This window comes from Macaca nemestrina, chromosome 8 (genome assembly GCF_043159975.1).
Source record: "Macaca nemestrina isolate mMacNem1 chromosome 8, mMacNem.hap1, whole genome shotgun sequence".
NCBI classification, from domain to species: domain Eukaryota; kingdom Metazoa; phylum Chordata; class Mammalia; order Primates; family Cercopithecidae; genus Macaca; species Macaca nemestrina.
Window position 1 is genome coordinate 62,275,600 of NC_092132.1, and position 19,057 is coordinate 62,294,656.

Below are 19,057 nucleotides of genomic sequence, written 5' to 3' on the forward strand. Positions count from 1 at the left end.
TCTACAGCCATCTGATCTTTGACAAACCTGAGAAAAACAAGAAATGGGGAAAGGATTCCCTATTTAATAAATGGTGCTGGGAAAATTGGCTAGCCATAAGTAGAAAGCTGAAACTGGATCCTTTCCTTACTCCTTATAAGAAAATTAATTCAAGATGGATTAGAGACTTAAATGTTAGACCTAATACCATAAAAACCCTAGAAGAAAACCTAGGTAATACCATTCAGGACATAGGCATGGGCAAGGACTTCATGTCTAAAACACCAAAAGCAATGGCAACAAAAGTCAAAATTGACAAATGGGATCTAATTAAACTAAAGAGCTTCTGCACAGCAAAAGAAACTACCATCAGAGTGAACAGGCAACCTACAGAATGGGAGAAAATTTTGTCATCTACTCATCTGACAAAAGGCTAATATCCAGAACCTACAAAGAACTCAAACAAATTTACAAGAAAAAAACAAACAACCCCATCAAAACGAGGCCAAGGGATATGAACAGACAGTTCTCAAAAGAAGACATGCATACAGCCAACAGACACATGAAAAAATGCTCATCATTACTGGCCATCAGAGAAATGCAAACCAAAACCACAGTGAGATACCATCTCACACCAGTTAGAATGGCAATCATTAAAAAGTCAGGAAACAACAGGTGCTAGAGAGGATGTGGAGAAATAGGAACACTTTTACACTGTTGGTGGGATTGTAAACTAGTTCAACCATTATGGAAAACAGTATGGCGATTCCTCAAGCATCTAGAACTAGAAGTACCATATGACCCAGCCATCCCATTACTGGGTATATACCCAAAGGATTATAAATCATGCTGCTATAAAGACACATGCACACGTATGCTCACTCTGGCACTATTCACAATAGCAAAGACTTGGAATCAACCCAAAAGTCCGTCAGTGACAGACTGGATTAAGAAAATGTGGCACATATACATCACGGAATACTATGCAGCCATAAAAAAGGATGAGTTTGTGTCCTTTGTAGGGACATGGATGCAGCTAGAAACCATCATTCTCAGCAAACAATCTCAAGAACAGAAAACCAAACACCGCATGTTCTCACTCACAGGTGGGAACTGAACAATGAGATCACTTGGACTAAGGAAGGGGAACATCACACACTGGGGCCTATTATGGGGAGGGGGGAGGGAGGAGGGATTGCATTGGGAGTTATATCTGATGTAAAGGACGAATTGATGGGTGCTGATGAGTTGATGGGTGCAGCACACCAACATGACACAAGTATACATATGTAACAAACCTGCACATTATGCACATGTACCCTAGAACTTAAAGTATAATAATTAAAAAAAAAGACAGGATCTCACTTCGTCACTCAGGTAGGCTGGACCAGAGTGGCATAATCACAGTTCACTGCAGTATCTAACTCCTAGGCTCAAGCAATCTCCCAAACTCAGACTCCCAAGTACCCAAGACTAAAAGCACGCCTCACCATGTCCAGCTAATTTGTAATTTTTTCTTACAGCTGAAGTCTCGTAATGTTGCTCAGGTTGGGCTTGAACTCCTGGACTCAAGTGTTCTCCCACCTTGCCCTCCAAAGCACTAGGATTACAGGCATGTGTCCCCACATCTAGCCTTGCAACTTCTACATTTCCACTTCTCCACAAACAAAGCATAGAGATATACAAAGCAATTAAGAATTTTATTCCAATTCTGAAATGCCTATGTCTATTATTTTCATATTTCTAATGACACTGTCTTCTCTTTTTCTTTTCAGGCAGAGTCTCGATCTACTGTTCAGGCTGGAATGCAGTGGCTCAATTACAGCTCACTGCAGACTCAACTTGCTGGGCTCAAGCAATCTTCCCACTTCAGTCTCCCAAGTAGCTGGGATGCCCACAGGCATGTATCACCATGCCCAGATGAATTTTTAAATGTTTTTTGGAGAGATGAGGGTCTCTCTATGTTGTCCAGGCTGGGACACTTAAAATAGGGATTACTTCCTCTCACTTTCTAAAATTGACTAATCAAGACCTTGCCTTTCTTCTATCTAAATATTGTATGCAGTTTTAATAAAGTGGTCTAATTTACAGTCATACGAAGCATGACAATATTAACTTAAAATTTAAATTATTAACAGAGATTATCTTTTTTTAAAGAAAATTGTTTTCATTTTTAAACAATTTTATTTTTTAGAGTAGTTTTAGGTTCACAGCCAAATTAAGCAACAGATATAGAAATTCCACATATACTCTCTTTCTTGATACATATATAGCTTCCTCAATATTATCAACATCCTCCATCATAGTGAGACATTTGTTACAACTGATGAACCCTCATTGATACACTGTTATACAAAATCCATAGTTTACATTAGGGTTCACTCTGGTTGTCCTACATTCTATGGGTTTGGACAAATTTGTAATGACATGTGTCTGCCATTTATAGTATCATACAGAATTTTCACTGCCTTAAAAATCATCTGCTTGTCTTTTAAAATCTCCCTGAAATGACATGAGATGAATGGCATTATTAAGTCCAAAGAGGAAATTAAGACTTACAAAGAATAAGCAACTTGCCTAAAGTCCTAGAGATTAATTGTCAAGGTCTTTGAGTATTCTTATGATAGCCTTCACATTAGTTATGTCTCTCTACCACAATTAAATGTTTACATTTGTGTGCTTTTGTAAATTTGCTTTGTGTTTATTTTAATCCTTGATTACATGTTCTGTTGTTGTGAAACACATGTGACTCTATCCTTTAAGAGTATGCATTTGATGAAGGCAGAAATCACGTATTCTTAGTAGTTACTTTTTGCTCAGGGTTTCTCAGCAAGAATTCATTTAGCTAAAGAGTCTTCAGCATTAAAGACATTTTAAGACTACTAATTAGCTGCTTAACTATTTTCTAGTCTCCTGGTAGTTGAATAACTTTTTCTTCAATTGGGATAGACATTAACTTCATCATTTTGGCCTCTTTCTAATTTGTGTAATTATTAACTTCCTGCCCAAATCTAGCCTGAAGTTTTAGTTGGTTAAGTATGTTTCCCAGTTTTCCCCAATTAAAGGCTGTTAAATAAGCATACCTGAAATAACCACGATTCAGTAATGGGTAAAGTGATATGCAAGGACTGATGTCTTTACTCCTGTAATCCTTATGTGGATTTTAAAAATATTTATTATTAGGAAAATTATGTAACTTCATTTTCTCTAGCTGCTTATCAATGTCTGTATCTGAGTACAGGTATCTTTTGTATAATAAAATTTCTTTTCTGGAGCTAAATAATGTGTACACATGTACATAGGGAGTGGAAAAATAGACACTGGAGACTCAGAGGATGGAAAGGTAGGCATTGAGGGATGAAAAGTTAATTAACGGGGGTACAATGTACACTAATTGGGTGATGGCTTCACCAAAAGCCAAGATTTCACCACTATGCAGGCTATCCATGTAATAAAATTGTACTTGTACCACCTATATCTGTAAAAACGTATCCACACACCTAACTAACTTCCCTGTCTAGTTAACCTTTTATCTCCTTATTGATATATATATATCTGTACATCTGCTAAGTGATTTTGCTATCTACCTGTTTTTCTACATGTAGGTATAACATGACACACATTTTACTTGACCATGAAACTTAAGGAAAACGAAAAGAAAAATCATTTGGGAAAAATTCAGACTGCAGAAGTCGCCTGCCTGAAAAGTCACATCAACAGGCAAAAATAAAACAACCTGGAAAAAAATTCAGGCTGCACCTGCACATACATAAGCAAACAGGTTCCAGCACAGAAGCTCTTTGTTCTTTGTATAACTAGTGAGCTCCCAGGAAAAGGTTTCCTCCACTTTTCAGGCATATGCACGGTGGGAACTTGCACAGGGAGGTGGGGGCTTACCTAAAACACACACACAGTTATACAAACAAGAGAAGCAGCACTTTGTGCTTGACTAGAGACATACCCACCAACAGCTGGATAAGAGAAGGGGAGTTGCACAGTTTTACCGATAAAAAAAGTTACTGAAACAGTTACAGGGAGGAGAGCAGTTTCTTATAAAAAGCTTTTGTATTCAGCTGTAACCTGGCAATCCACTTGAACTCCCCTTTCTCCTGCGGAGAGCTTTCTTTTTTCTCTTGCTACACTTTTGCTCGAACCCCACCTTTGTGTTTGCATTTGTTAATTTTCTTCAACCTAAGAAAAAGAACCCAAGGTACTAGTTCAAACAACAAGAAACTGCTACATTAAGGTGTGTTGGCGAAACTGCAACAAAAATATAAACACGATCCATTATAAAACTTAGTTTTTTCTCAATTAAGTTACAATGGCAAAGAGCCCCTATTCAATTCATTATGAAGTCAGCCTCAAAGGTCAAGAGAGCTTCCATGAAGTATACTGCAGTCTAGAATATTTGGTTAGTGCTCTCTTTTTCTTCTTTCAAGCAGTAATCATTTGATAGGCTGTCTGAGCCTACGTGATACTTAAAGGTTAGAAGCCCCATAACTTGTATTTATAGGAAGTGGAATTTTTGCTGAGACTTAAAGCCCTGAGTCTAGATTCATACTTCCTTGGAAGGCATATACCTCTGTGGCCTTTTTTTCTCTATAAAAATCTGCATGGCAGTTGCACTTATGTTACTCATTCCTCAGAATATCCACAAAATGTGGGGATAATTCCAAATTCTTGCTATATTCTTAGAAAACTTTTATATTTAAGGCAGTTTCTACATTTAGTCTTCTTATCACTTTTCTCTATCATTTTCCAATCTGGAAGTATTCTACGTAGTTTTTCTTCAAAGGACTTGGAAACATAATGTTGACCTCTTTCCTGAGGGTAGTGGTAGGAATAGGTGAATGTGTTAGAGGAACCCCTGCTTACCAGGTCTCTGGTTTAATAGAACATGATCACAGTGACTCCATCTTGAAGTGAGTAGCTGAGCACTCACAAAGCACCTATAAGATTGATACTTATGGTCTGAAAATAGTCACATGAGAAGCTGACCACCAATTCTAACTAGAATATTTATGACCTTACAGTACATCCCTGACCAAGCCTGTAGAATGCCCAGATGTCCTAAAAGAGCAGCCCACTTTACTCAGAAATAACATTAATGAGAAAGCGTAAGTTGAAGGACTAGTAATTACTGACAGCTTCAATAGCCCCTACCTTTATTAAGCACATCTGTACGTTCCATGTTTAATTGTAGCTCCTTATAGTTTTTTTATAAGTAGAGACACTAATAAAGGGTGGTGCATTCCTCCTCCTGCTTTCTGAGGATGCCCTACTCTGTAACAGAGTAGTTTCTAATGAACTTACTTCTTTCTCTGTGCTCTTTGATTTGCCTTGAATGCTTTCCCAAGCAAGATCCAAGAACCCTCTCTTGAGGTCTGGATTGGGACCATTTTTTCTGGCAATAAATGGGAAGCTCAGATAAGTTAACTTTTTTTTCTTATGGAGTCTCCCCCTCATATGTATATATATCGATATATTAATCAGTATATTATTTTGTAGTCATAAAATGCATCCATAAAATGTCTACTGTGTTGTATGTATGTGCTATAGTTTTAATATGTTCCTTCAAGGTTCATTTGTTGAAAACTTGATCCCCAGTGCAATAGTGTTGAGAGGCAGAATCTCTAAGAGATGATTAACACATGAGTGCTATGACCTCATGAATGGATTGATGCCATTATTGTGGGAATGAGTTCATCATGGTGAGAACGAGTTCTTTATAAAAGAATAAATTTGGCCCACTTCCCTCTGTCTCTCTCATCTATGTGTTATCTTCTGTCATTTTATGATGCATCAACAAGGTCGTCAATAGATATAATGCCCTGATCTAGCACTTTCCAACATCCAAACTCTGAGCCAAATAAATTTATGTTCATTATAAATGTTCCAGCCTGTGGTATTCTGTTATAGCAGTACAGAATATTAAGTTGATGTAGAAGTAATTGCAGTTTTTGTCATTAAAATTAATGAGTACATATGAGGGTGTTATCTGCATAGCCTAGACACAGAAGGCACTATGTAGATACAGAAGACACACAGTGGACACAGAAGTGTTCAGAAGGTCACTTGGTAATTGAGGTAAAGAGAGTAAATATATATCTAGAGTACTGGGTCAGTGTGGACAAGGGGTAAAGAATGTGGTGGAGGTGGTTACTAAAAAGTACAGCAATATGTTAAATGGTGTAACAGAAAAGATGGTGGCTGAAGTTTTGGTGCTACAGATAGCAGTTTAAAAATAGTGGCAACAAAAACATTGTGGACTAGATTGTGCCTCCCCAACCTCGTTATGTTGAAGTCCAGATCCATTGTTTGACTGGATTTGGAGATAGAGCCTCTCAAAAGATTATTAAGGTTAAATGAAATCATAAAAGTAAGACCCTAATCTGTCCTATAAAAAGAAGAACTCACGAGACTCCTCTCTGTCTTTGCACAGAGGACAGGCTGTGTGGAACAACAGCCAGATGGTGGCTGTTGCAGGTTGAGAAGAGAGGCTTCATCAGAAACCAGCTCTCCTGCGACTTAACTGTGGACTTCTGGCCTCCAGAACTGTGAGAAAATAAATGTTTCCTGTTTAAGCCAGTCATCTGTGGTATTTTGTTACAGCAGCTTAAGTAGACTCAAACACAAAGCAAAACAGCAACGTCAGTATGATAACGAAGAGACAGAATGCTCTCACCACGGAGAAATGATTGAGTGCTTAATAGGTAATCTTGGGAAACCTCTAGGATTGGGCAAGGATGCGCACATGTGTTCAGTAAAAGAAACATTACAAGTGAAATGGATATTAAGATTTAGTGAATGGGATGATTCAGTCTCAGCTAGTGAAATGAGAAATAAATGGCAAACCCTGTGATTTTTTTAAAACAAAAATTTAAGCTTTTAATGTATATTTCTTAATATATCCATGTATATTAGTGCTCTATTGCTACATTAGAAGTAATCATAAAGGTAGAAACTGAAAATAATGCCAATTTATTTTCTCACAGTTTCCTTATGTCAGAAGTCCAGGCACAGCATAACTGGATTCTCTCCTCAAGCTCCCACACAGCTTAAATCAGGGCGTCAGCCAAGACTGTAGTCTCATATGACTCATTCAGGTAGGTAGCAGAATTCAGTTCCTTATAGCTGTAAGAACCATGGCAGCTTCCGTTTCCTTCAAAGTAAGCAAGAGAAAAATCTCACTAATTATTTGTCATAATTTTAAAGAGATCCTACCTGATTAAATCAGATGTACCCAGATAATGTCTCTTTTGATTTACTCCAAATTAACCAATTTGTCATCTTAATGACACATGTGAAATCCCTTTTTACATATAATGTTACCTAACCACGGAGTGAGATTTATCATATTTACAAATTTCTCATGGGGATTATACAAGGCATCTATACCAAAGGGTGGGAATTTCGGTGGCCATTTTAGACTTCTTTCTACCACACTGTTATTGTCATTCGTTGCACACCCTGATTGCCTCTCCTATGTCCCTTGGCATTCACTGTTATTCTTGTGCCTGTAGATAGTGTCCTACAGCAAGCACCTTCCCTGCCAGGGCTCCACTTCTAGATTCACAGGCTGGGTAGATCACAAACCCTAGGAGCAAGCACCCTCAGTTGCTGCTCTCAACAAATAAGTGAGTAGTAGTACAAATACTCTTAATTCCGTGGTCCTCAAATACAACTAATCAATGTTCCACACTGTCTCCCACAGGTACCCAAAGGTCATGAACTCTAGTTGTCCATACAGAGAACTTTCTTAACATTACAACCTGTAAAGTTTTTATTTTTTTCTTTCCTGTCTTATTTTTTACTCCTCTCAAATATTTCTCAGGATCATCACCCCCACCAAAAAAAAACCCCAAAAATCAAAAAACACAGTTGCACTCAGATTCTTACTCAGGACCTCTTCTGGATGTAACACAGCTTATTCCAGTGAACAAATATTATGTTACTGTAAAACCTTTTGACTGCTCTGAGAAATAACTTTATGTGTGAGCACATGTGTATATAATACGCATGGTATTAAATGATATCTAGACATATATATATCCTGTATATTATATTTAATATGGCATATATGTTAAAGATAATTAAATATATATGTTAAATATATAAAAATATATTTAACATATTAATGTCGGTAGAAAATGTTTCTACTTAAAAAATGGTTTTATTGCTTTCCTACTTAACATAATACACATCAAATATTGTTTTCTAAATGCCATCTAATTTCTCAATTATTTGTATTATTTTATTTATTTATTTATTTATTATTATTATACTTTAAGTTCTGTGGTACATGTGCATAATGTGCAGGTTTGTTGATGAGTGCAGCACACCAACATGGCACAAATATACACATGTATTATTTTATTTTATAAGTAGAAGTAAATATAAAGTTATGTAGGAACAATTAAAAGCAGAAACACTTTTTAAAATTTATGATCTTTTTGAAGCAGCATTCTTTTTTATGTACCCTGAATTTCTGAAATACTTTATAAATTCTTAACAAATGAAATACTTAATAAATTCTTCATAAAATTTTAACCTTATATAAGGTTTGATATACATAATTATCAACGTAAATATTCAAGCTATTTACTGAAAGTTTAAACAAAAACAACACTTTCCTCATGCCAAATTAGTATTGCACAGTTCAACATGTCAATAAGCAGAGTATCATGGTATTACACAGAATGCTGCTTCACACATAAATAGTTTGCTTTACACATTTTTTCTACTAACTTCATTTTCTAATCCTCATAGTCCAGAATTTTATTGTAGCTATGCACTACACAAAGTACTTCGTGTATGGCTATTGATTAAATGGTTATTCCTGTTGTGTTAAATACACGAATTCATTTATTTCCTTATAATATGACTTTCCTTTATAAATGTGATATTTTCTTTCATGTTTCTTAGCATCATTTGTGACCTAAGATGATACATTTATTCCAACTGCTTCTTAAATAGTTACTGGACATCACTTCTAAATCATCTTCTTGGTGATTACAGAATTGCTCAGACAAATATGCTATGTGAAATGATCACAATATATATTATTTGTCATGAATTAATACAGAAATATTGTATACATGTGTATTTACCTATTCAAGCAATATCAATATGAACATATACAAATACAAAATTCAATTATTATCATACATGTTCTAGAAAACATTTCAGCATCTTGAAAGTGTTCCACATAAAGAACTATTTATTTTGGTTACAGGAACAGTAAGGAAATCTATAATAAAAGATTTTATTCGCTGAATTACTTTTGTATTTAATTCTGGTACCATATGTAATTCTGGTATACAACACTTTCTAACATTATATTCTAACAATGCAAAAAAGAGCTAAGGTATGTTTCAGCTGAAAATATTTAATGTAAAAATATATTGTCATGTTATTGGACTATTTCCAGTTTCACTTGTGAAGAAAAAACTGAACAAGGAAATCTTGCCATTCAATTATTTGGAATTCAGCAAAAATTAGACTAAAACTAATGTCTATATTTAGAATACCATTCTATAATAGCACTTTAAGCATGATGGTAGTTTTATGGCGGATAAGAAAATATTCTACCATCCACATTTATGATATAGATGTATGCAAACAGAAGTCTATTAACTATGAATCTGTATATACTATCACAACATTTAATAATTAACTTGATATTTGTAAAGAAACAAAGACCAATTTCCAATAGCCATGTTTCTGTGATTCAAGGTTATACTGGTTGCTTCTATTATGTACCTTATGTACATGTAATTTTTAAGTGGGGATTTGTTGTAAAACCAAGAAAGTGAACAGATCATTTTATATTTCCGTTTAGACCTGTTTTATGGAAAGAAGAAGACGCATTCAATCTATAAGTGTGTACCACTCTTTACTTACTTTTAGAGGACAGTTCCTCAAAGAGTTACCTGTTCCCACTGTGTCCAATTTATCTCACCCAATTCTATTTTTCTCTTTAAAACTTATTTGGAATTTTATGGATATTTTATATATATGAATATTATATATATATATATGAATGAGGTATGGTTTAGGCTTTGTGTCCCAACCCAAATATCATCTCGAATTGTAATCCCCACATGTTGAGGGAGGGGCCTGGTGGGAGATGATTGGATTGGATCATGGGAGTGGCTTCCCCCCTGCTGTTCTCATGATAGTGAATTCTCATGACACCTGATGGTTTAAAAGTGTTTGGCAGTTTCCCCCCACTCTATCTATCTCTCCTGCCACCACGTAAGATGTGCCTGGCTTCCTCTTCCACCATGATTGTAAGTTTTCTGAGACCTCCTCAGCCATGCAGAACTGTGAGTCAACAAACCTTTTTCCATTATAAATTGCCCAGTCTCAGGTCATTCTTTAGAACAGTATGAAACTAGACTAATACTCTCTCTCTCTCTCTCTCTCTCTCTCTCTCTTTCTCTCTCTCTCTCTCTATATATATATATATATATATGTATATAATATGTAGCAAAATACAGAAATATTAAGAGTAGAGTTTACATAATTTTCAGAGAATGAACATACCTACATGATAAGCACAAAGATTAAGAAGCAAAACATTACCACACAGCCAGAACCCCGTGTACTAGTCACTTCCTTTACAGTGAAAATAATAATTATTCAGCCTGCTATGACCATAGGTTAGTGCTTTATTTTTACTATAACCACGCAGTTACCACCAACCATGGAAACACGGTGTATCTGCTTGGCTTCTTTTACTAAATACCGCATTATTGCATATAAATATAGGTCATTTTCTTTGCTGTTTCCTAGTCAATTGCAAGAATATTCCACACTTTCTTTATTCACTCTACTGATGATGGATATTTGGCTTGTTTCCTTTTTGGTTCTTTTGGGAACCTCTATGAATAATGTTACTATAAACATTCTTACACATGTATGTATGTAGTGTAGGATAAATGTATGTTTAGGTTTAGTATACACTGGTTGTTTTCCAAAGTGATCGTATGAAGTTAAACTTCTCCCAGTAGTGTGTGCGAACTTCATTTGCACTAGATCTTTGCAAAAATAATACTGGCTTTCATTTTAGCAATTTTAATGGGTTTGTAGTGATTTTAAATAATGCAAGTCTTAAAAATGCAAGTTTTGATTTGCATTTTCTTGATATCAAAAAAGAGTGTTTTTCTTATTGTTATTTATCATTTGGATATTCTTTTGGTGCAGTGCTATTGAGGACTTTTTATGAAACAGACAACTAACTCTAAAATTAATATGAGTATTCAAATGGCAAGAGCAGTCAAGTCAATCTTCAAAGTGAAAAAATAGGAAAAGGAGAAAGAGAAAGAGGAGAAAAAGACAAGAGAAAAAGAACAAATTTAAAGCTGCAAATGTGTTATAATCATCACTAATTAGATTAAGGTTTTACTGCCAGAAGGGTAGATGTATAGACAGAACAATATTACAGAAAAGGGAGTCCAGAAATACAACACATACATGATTATGTGATGTATTACCAAATCTTAGTATAATAGTGAGAACAGATCATCCTTTGAAAAATTAAGTTGTGCTGGTTGAGTTTTTATAAGATGATTTTTAATCACTATACCACAATATATATGTTGGGGTCCGTGCTGGGGGTGGTGGAGAATGAAAGAACACACAAAATACAAAGACACACAGAGAACATGGCGGCCGCGCTCAGAGCCTCTGCCTCACTTTATTTATACTCCATAAACCCCACGTCAGCAGAAAGAATGCAATGCAAAACAAACTTTCTTTTCCCAGATGTAACCTTCTACTCAGTTCTTTGTTTCTATGCTCTTCCTTATCTGCCCGCCTTCTTGGCGCCTACGGGAGTTCATTAAAAGTTCAATTGGAGATACTGTCCTTGAGCCCTATCTATTCTCAGCATACTGTTTTCAAAGGCCCCTGCATTTCCCCCCCCCTTTTTTTTTGTTTTGCCTCAATCGTAAAAAGGTAGCCCATATTTGTTCTTGTGTTTTCCTTTGTTTTTGGAGGCGACGGAGGGAGCATCGAATCACCAAAAGAAGTAGACCCAATCCAAGTGCCCAAAGCAATATACTTCCAGAGATTGTAGAAATCCATGTCTTCATCTGGGTCCATGGGTTAAAGGCAGCAAGGCGCTGACCCAGCTCCTGAAGGGTTACAGTTCCGGACAACACATGTAATTGTTGTCGAAATGCTTCGGAAATGTTCTGAGTGAGCTCTTGGATGTCCAAACTAATATTTTTATGGCCTATTAATAATTTTTGGATTACGGTCCAATTTTGAGAGATGTTAAAAAGCACAGGCGTTACACAAAATTGAGTGGAGTTCCAATCACATTGTAATGTTATCCGAGTACTGAGGACAGTGAGCTGATCTCCAAGCCATGTCAAGGCTTGTTCCATGTTGTCCAATCTTTCAGCAAGTTGAGAATCAATGTTTCATTGTTGAAGCCATAACCGGTGAGATTGTTTGTGCCATTGCTGCACAAATTCAGCATTTTGTATGCTTTGATGAAGAGCGAGCCCTGCTATGGCCGCAGTGGAGACGATGGCGACAAGGCTCATCACCGAGGCAATTATAAGTCCAAGGGCATGGAGGGTTCGCTGGAGAGAAGTCCAAATATAAGTCTCAAGAGGTGATGCCCCCCACAGTCGCATAATGTTAACAGGTAGCCAAATTTCCTTATGAGCCCTGAGGATATAAATATCCTCAGTAAAGTTGTGCCACCAGGAATGATTGAGGCAAGACAAAAATGTACACGTATCTGTACAATTAACAATCCCCGTATCATTTTCCCATGTCATATTCCCTGCTAATAATAGGTAGGGCTTACGGACACAAGCAATAATATATCTGGAGGTATTTCGATATAACTGAATATGAAAGGAGTTATTCGGGTTAGAAAGATTAAGGGGCATATTCCCCACAAAAGTGTTAATGGCATCACCTGCAGCTAACAACTTCCAAAAATAACTCTGTACTTCAGGCCTCCTTCACGCCATACCAAGGTTTCATTACTGTTAGCAGCAATACTTTTATTTACCCAGTGTCATTTCAAAGGTATGTGACTAAATTTTGTTTGAAAATCACCGTGCACACTTCAATCAGTTATTTGCATCCCATTGTATTCTAATAAAATCCGGGGTTTAGTTCCCCGACATTGTTGTCACTCCAGCACCTCAATATCAGGAGAAACCTCTAGAATAGGACAAAAAAGTAAAGAACTAGGAATAGTTTCATTACTATATACAGTATGATTATATTAAAAACTTCTAGTTACAATAATAACAGTATTAGCAGCCACATGACTATGATTATAACGAACAGCCCAGGCTTCATGCGATCTTCGGAGACAATGAGAACTATTTCCCATACATATTGGAACTCCTTCCACTCCAAATTGATATGTGTTGTTTATAATTCCCGTTTCCCGTTCTATATTGTCCTTTTCTATATAGGGGGACGGCATCCAAGTAGTGTCATTGGTGAAAACCTTAATTTCCGCCTCCCCCCAGGCGACTCCCTGATACAAGGGCGGAAAGGGAATATAAGTCCAATATTCATACAAAGCCTCACTAAGAGAAATAAGTCCCCCGCCGAGGCACATCCAACAAAGGAAGAAATGCATGCTGAATCCAGTTTTCTTTTCAACAGGGTTTCAGTCATCTTGTAGGAAACCACTCAGGTCCGCTCCCTGTAAGGACAAGAGCATAGCCCCGTCCCTGTTTTAGAACTTGCCCTTAAACATACTTACCTTCTTCATTAGGATACCAAACCTTTAAACTGTCAGCTGGGACTATCACCGAGGGAGGTGAGGAAAGATGGGTTACGGCAGCGGAATCTTGCAATTGTCTCCATTGATTCAAAAAAATTAAGGTAAAAAGAACCTTCAAAATCTGGTTTCAAAATCTGGTTTCTGGGGGGCTCATTTCCCCCTTTTTGTTTTGTTTTAATAGTTAAGTTTTTAAAGTTAAATTTGCGTGCTCAATGATGGCTTGACCTTGACTGTTGCCCGGGATACCGGTGATATGTTGAATATTGTATTGCTGTAAGAAAACTTGTAATTTATGAGAGACATAAGCAGGGGCATTATCAGTTTTAAGTATAAGAGGAATGCCCATGATGGCGAAACAAACTAAGAGATGAGTAATAACAGAAATGAGAAAAGGTATCAATGGTATGATGAACATTTTAATCGTCCAAAAGAAGGGACATCTCGTGGATTAACCCCAGGATGGAAGGATGGAATGCTCAAAGGAGCACAGGAAGGACAAGCTCGAATAAGAGAATGAGCTTGTTTATGAGTTAAATGAAACCATCGTTGAAGGCCATAACTATTAGTGTGATGTAGAGTATATTTTTGTTCTGCAGCATGTAGGTGGCTGATTAAAAGCAAATCAATCTGAGTATTACCATGAACTAATGGTCCAGAAAGTTGAGAATGAGAACAAAGATGAGTGATGAATAAAGGAGCTCGATGTTGGCTCAAAGTAAAGGATAACAAAGAAAAGAATTTCTGAAGAGAAGAAGAAGCACAAAGAGGTAAAGTGGCCTGAGAAACATAAGCAGTAACATAAACGGCGTATTGAGAATCACTAACAATGTTACAACCAGTAGTAGGGAAATCAAGTAAGACCATGAGAATAGCAAACAATTCTCCCTATTGCACCGAGGGATAAGGATAAACTGTAACTCAAGATTGATGAAGCTTCTTGCCAAGAATCAGAAGTTGCAAGAAGATAAGTGATCTGGCTATGAGTGAATGAGAGATAATTAAGGAAGGATCTCCTCCCCAAAGTTGTCGACAGTGATGCCGTCCTTTGATGATCAGTTCAGCTAAACGATCGATATAAGTAGCCAAGTGTTTAGATATTTTATTGGACAAAAAGATCCATTTTAGTGGTCGACTAGTTTGATGAATCATTCCTGTGGGAGAAGGTAAAGTATGAAATAAACAAAAGGAAGGGCCTTTTGAAGTTGCTCTTCAACAAGCTGGAGTTCCTGTAAAGCCAAAGGAGTTAAATGGCGTGAGTTGTCCAAGTGACTGTCTCCTTCTAGAATAGAAAAAAGATGTTATAACTGATATGTTGGTATTCTTAAAACAGGACGCATCCAATTAATGTCTCCTAGAAGCTTTTGAAAATCATTTAATGTTTTTAAATGATCACGTCGAATTTGAATTTTTGGGGGTCGAATATTTTGTGCCCTCAAGGTATAACCTAAATATTGAATAAGAAAATCCAGTTAAATTTTTTCTGTGGCAATATTAAGTGAGTAGAAAGAAAGCTGAGTTTGTAATGATACAAAAGCATCTTGCTGCTTTTCTCTGGTTTTAACTTTGTGGGATAAGGGCAGGATTAGGAAGACCAGGCTGTAAACTTTCCCTAGGTTTAATGTAAACATTTATAGTTTTAAGACAAGACAAAGATGGGAATTACATGCAGAAATACGTGGCTTTATATTCCTCTCGGCCATTTGTTTTTTGACTTACTCTTTTGGAGTCCTAAGTATTTCTTTAAATAATGGTCACTGTTTCACCTAAATAGGAGTGGTGGCTATGAGTTTAAAGGATTGTAGCCCATTTTGAACATCATATTTTTGGCAGCTGTGGAAATATGAGGAATGTTTTAAAAAGCAGCAAATTGTTGTGAAAGATCTTGTTCCCAAAAATTAATATTGATAGGAACAATATAAAAATAAAAAAAACACTTGACCTTGTTGACCTTTAGGACCGACACAGGTTAAAGGTTCTACGTCTTGATAAATCACAGAAGCAGCACCCAAGCCAGTGAGTATAACTGAAACTTGTCTTTTTTTCCCATTGTATAGGCCACTAATTTAAACAAATAATAGACATATTCACTCCCGTATCAATTAACTCTTTTAAAACTATCCCATTAATGTGCAATGGACATAAGGGCTTTTGATTAGAAACTAAAGTTTCCTAAAAAACAGTTTTTTCTGTGCTACGAAACCCTCTCTATTGAGAATACGTTCCCCTGCCTCTAGGCGTATAAATTGTGAAACTTGTACCAAAATAAAAATTTTATTAGTAATATCATGTCCTTTTGGCAAAGGGCCACACACTCTAATAGCTAATTTATATACTCCACTATTAGGAGACAAAGTATAAGGCTGAGTAATAGCTAAGTCAGCAGCGGCGCTCTGCTTAGTTGCCGCATAAAGCTGAGAAACTGGGGTAAGATGTGGGATCCTTAAGGAGGACTTGAATTTATTCCTTAATGTTGTAGGCCATTGCTCACTGAATATTGTAGTAGACTTGTATTGTAATTGTTGGGGCCCCAAGCCTGTGGGCCCCGGCTCCCGTTTCCCAGGAGAGGAGATAGTAAATTTCCACTTTTATCAGTTTTGGAACGACATTTATTTGTCCAATGTCGACCTTTACCACAATATTTGTACACCTCTGAAGGCAGCTTTCTGCCTTGAGGGATAAAAGTGTTCAATTTTTATGATATTCTTTTTTGAAATGTCTAGGTTTACCACACTGAAAGCAAACACCTTGTTTGTTATTTCTTTTAAGGCTTTAGACAAAGCTCCAGCAAATAATTGAGCATTATAAATAGCCCCTCCAACACTAACACCAGTTTTAATATATTTATCTAAATTGGCCCCATCGGCCTTTAACGATTTTAACAATTTTTAACAGTCAGCATAAGCATTTTTAAAAGACAATGTTTGTAACAAAATTTTTGAAGCAAGGCCAGCACCCACAATTTTGAAGACAGCATCCTGAAGACAGGCTACGAAATTTGGATATAGTTCATTTGTGCCCTGTAAAATCTTCACAGAGGAAAGGGAACATTTTCCTGTTATCCCTACCTTATTTCAGGCCCTTAAAAACAAAGTCTTGATTTGAGTAAGGGCAACATCATCTAGACCAGCCTGAGCATTAAGAGTAGCATATTGGCCCGTGCCTGTGAGTTGTTCCTCAGTGGGTCCAGGGGGATCACACATAATATTTTTCCTAACCTATACATGTGCCTTGTTCATTTACCAGCTGTGCAATTGTAACCACTGAGAACGATCAAGAAAAGCCTTCGCCAAAGTCTTCCAGTCTATAGGAATTATCAAATTTTCTGATGAAAAATATCAAGAAGACCAAGGATAAAAGGAGATTGAGGTCCATAGTTAGAAATGACAGCTTTCATTTCTTTTTAAAAATTTAATTTGTAAGGCATTAAATTGGACATTATTGCCACCATTTGAAAACTGAGCATTAGGAGCAAAAGAAGCACAAATAATTGGAAACAGATCCAGCTCCTTAAATTTTTTTTTAATTAAAAGTATATATAATATATAATAATACTCATATCCCCAAATATAAAGAATCTCAACATATTAATAAGAAAAGGCAAATAACCCAACCAAAAGTAGCAGAACAAGGAAATGACAATAAACCTATATGTCTAACATCATTACTCACTAGGAAATATGTATATTAATACCAAATTGAGAATCATTACATACACAATACAATGGTTAAAATTTAAAAACACAGAAAATATCAAGAGGTAGTTAATGTGTTAAGCAGCTCGAATACTCAACTTCTGTTTGGAGTGTAAATTGGTGAAACCTATGCACCCCTATAACATAACAATTTCCTAGCTGGGGTTATTAATACTATATTAATATTAATAGTTAATATTAATGTGCTTATTTATTAACTATTGAAATACTCATAATATTTTAACAAACAACAAGATATACATATACACTGGTTTTGACATATTAAACAGGTGTTTAGTATAAATTTAAAGTATGTCTGATGTGAACAGGGCTTCAACTTTGCCAAACAAAGGTAACGATAAGGAAGCCGGGGGGTTGGAGGCACTGGAAAATCCTCTTTTAACAGGGCAGAAGGAAAAGAAACAGGGAAAGCTCACAAAGGTGAATTAGAAGAATGTATCTGTAATATTTGTTGAAGCATTTCCACAATACACTGCATGTCAGAATTTCCCTTAGAAAAAGGAAGAGCTGGCTTTTTCTCTTCTCCCCCTTTTGCTACCCCCACCATCCTCTGTTATCCTGGCACAAATGGGCTCCATTTCAGATTTATTTTATTTTATTTTTTCCCAAATCCTCAGATACCTTTCCTCCTGTGGCTACATTACCACACTCTGAATCAATCTCAAGTAACTCTAATGTCTGAGTGATAGAGTCACACAAGGTCCACAATTTTAGAGGCATAATATCCCCTAACTGGAGAGCTCTAAGCAGAGTTTTTACTACCTGTAACCATTCTCTGCGATTCAGCTGCACTTTAGTCTGATACTGAAACCAGTAACAATGTTGTTCAACATGGGCAAACAATCACTTCAAAGTCTTTTTCTTTCACTTCTACTCCTATAGACAGCAATAGTCCTTGAAACAGCCGTAAATATTCTGAGGCCAGAGAGATGGAATCCCCCATAATGAAAGCTTAAGAAGGTTCCCCTTAACAATATCTGGGCCTTACTCGCCCCTAGGGGGTTCCCCTTCTTGTTCTCCCCTACTCACCCGTGCTGACCCTGCTCGCTGAGCCACTTGTTGGGGTCCGTGCCGGGGGTGGTGGAGAATGAAAGAACACACAAAAGACAAAGACACACAGAAAACATGGCGGCCGCGATCAGAGCCTCCGCCTCACTTTATTTATACTCCATAAACCCCACGTCAGCAGAAAGAATGCAATGCAAAACAAACTTTCTTTTCCCAGATGTAACATTCTACTCAGTTCTTTGTTTCTATGCTCTTCCTTATCTGCCCGCCTTCTTGGCGCCTACGGGAGTTCATTAAAAGTTCAATTGGAGATACTGTCCTTGAGCCCTATCTATTCTCAGCATACTGTTTTCAAAGGCCCCTGCATATATGTGAAAATCAATGACATATTTATGTACATTTAAAAATAAATAAAAAAAAACTTTTAGAAGAAAATATTGGTGAATGTTTTCAAAACTACAGTAAGCAATGATTTATTAAATATTACATACAAATATTTTTCACAGAGAGAAATTGATGAGTACAATAAAATTAAAAACTTTTTTCAACAAAATGACTCATTAATGTAGTAAAAATAAATTTAAGATCT

At 36.4% G+C, this 19,057-nt stretch overlaps 1 long non-coding RNA gene across 1 annotated transcript in view; it reads right to left on the bottom strand.

Annotated features, from left to right (window-relative positions):
- Window positions 1–18,623, bottom strand: part of LOC139355816 (uncharacterized) — a 42,782-nt gene extending 24,159 nt beyond the window's left edge. Inside the window, exons 1-2 of the long non-coding RNA XR_011606922.1 lie at window positions 18,490–18,623; window positions 6,973–7,141 (exon numbers count right to left, since the gene is read on the bottom strand). This is a non-coding gene — a long non-coding RNA (uncharacterized lncRNA). The remainder of the gene's footprint in view (window positions 1–6,972; window positions 7,142–18,489) is intronic.
- Window positions 18,624–19,057: the final 434 nt, after the last annotated feature.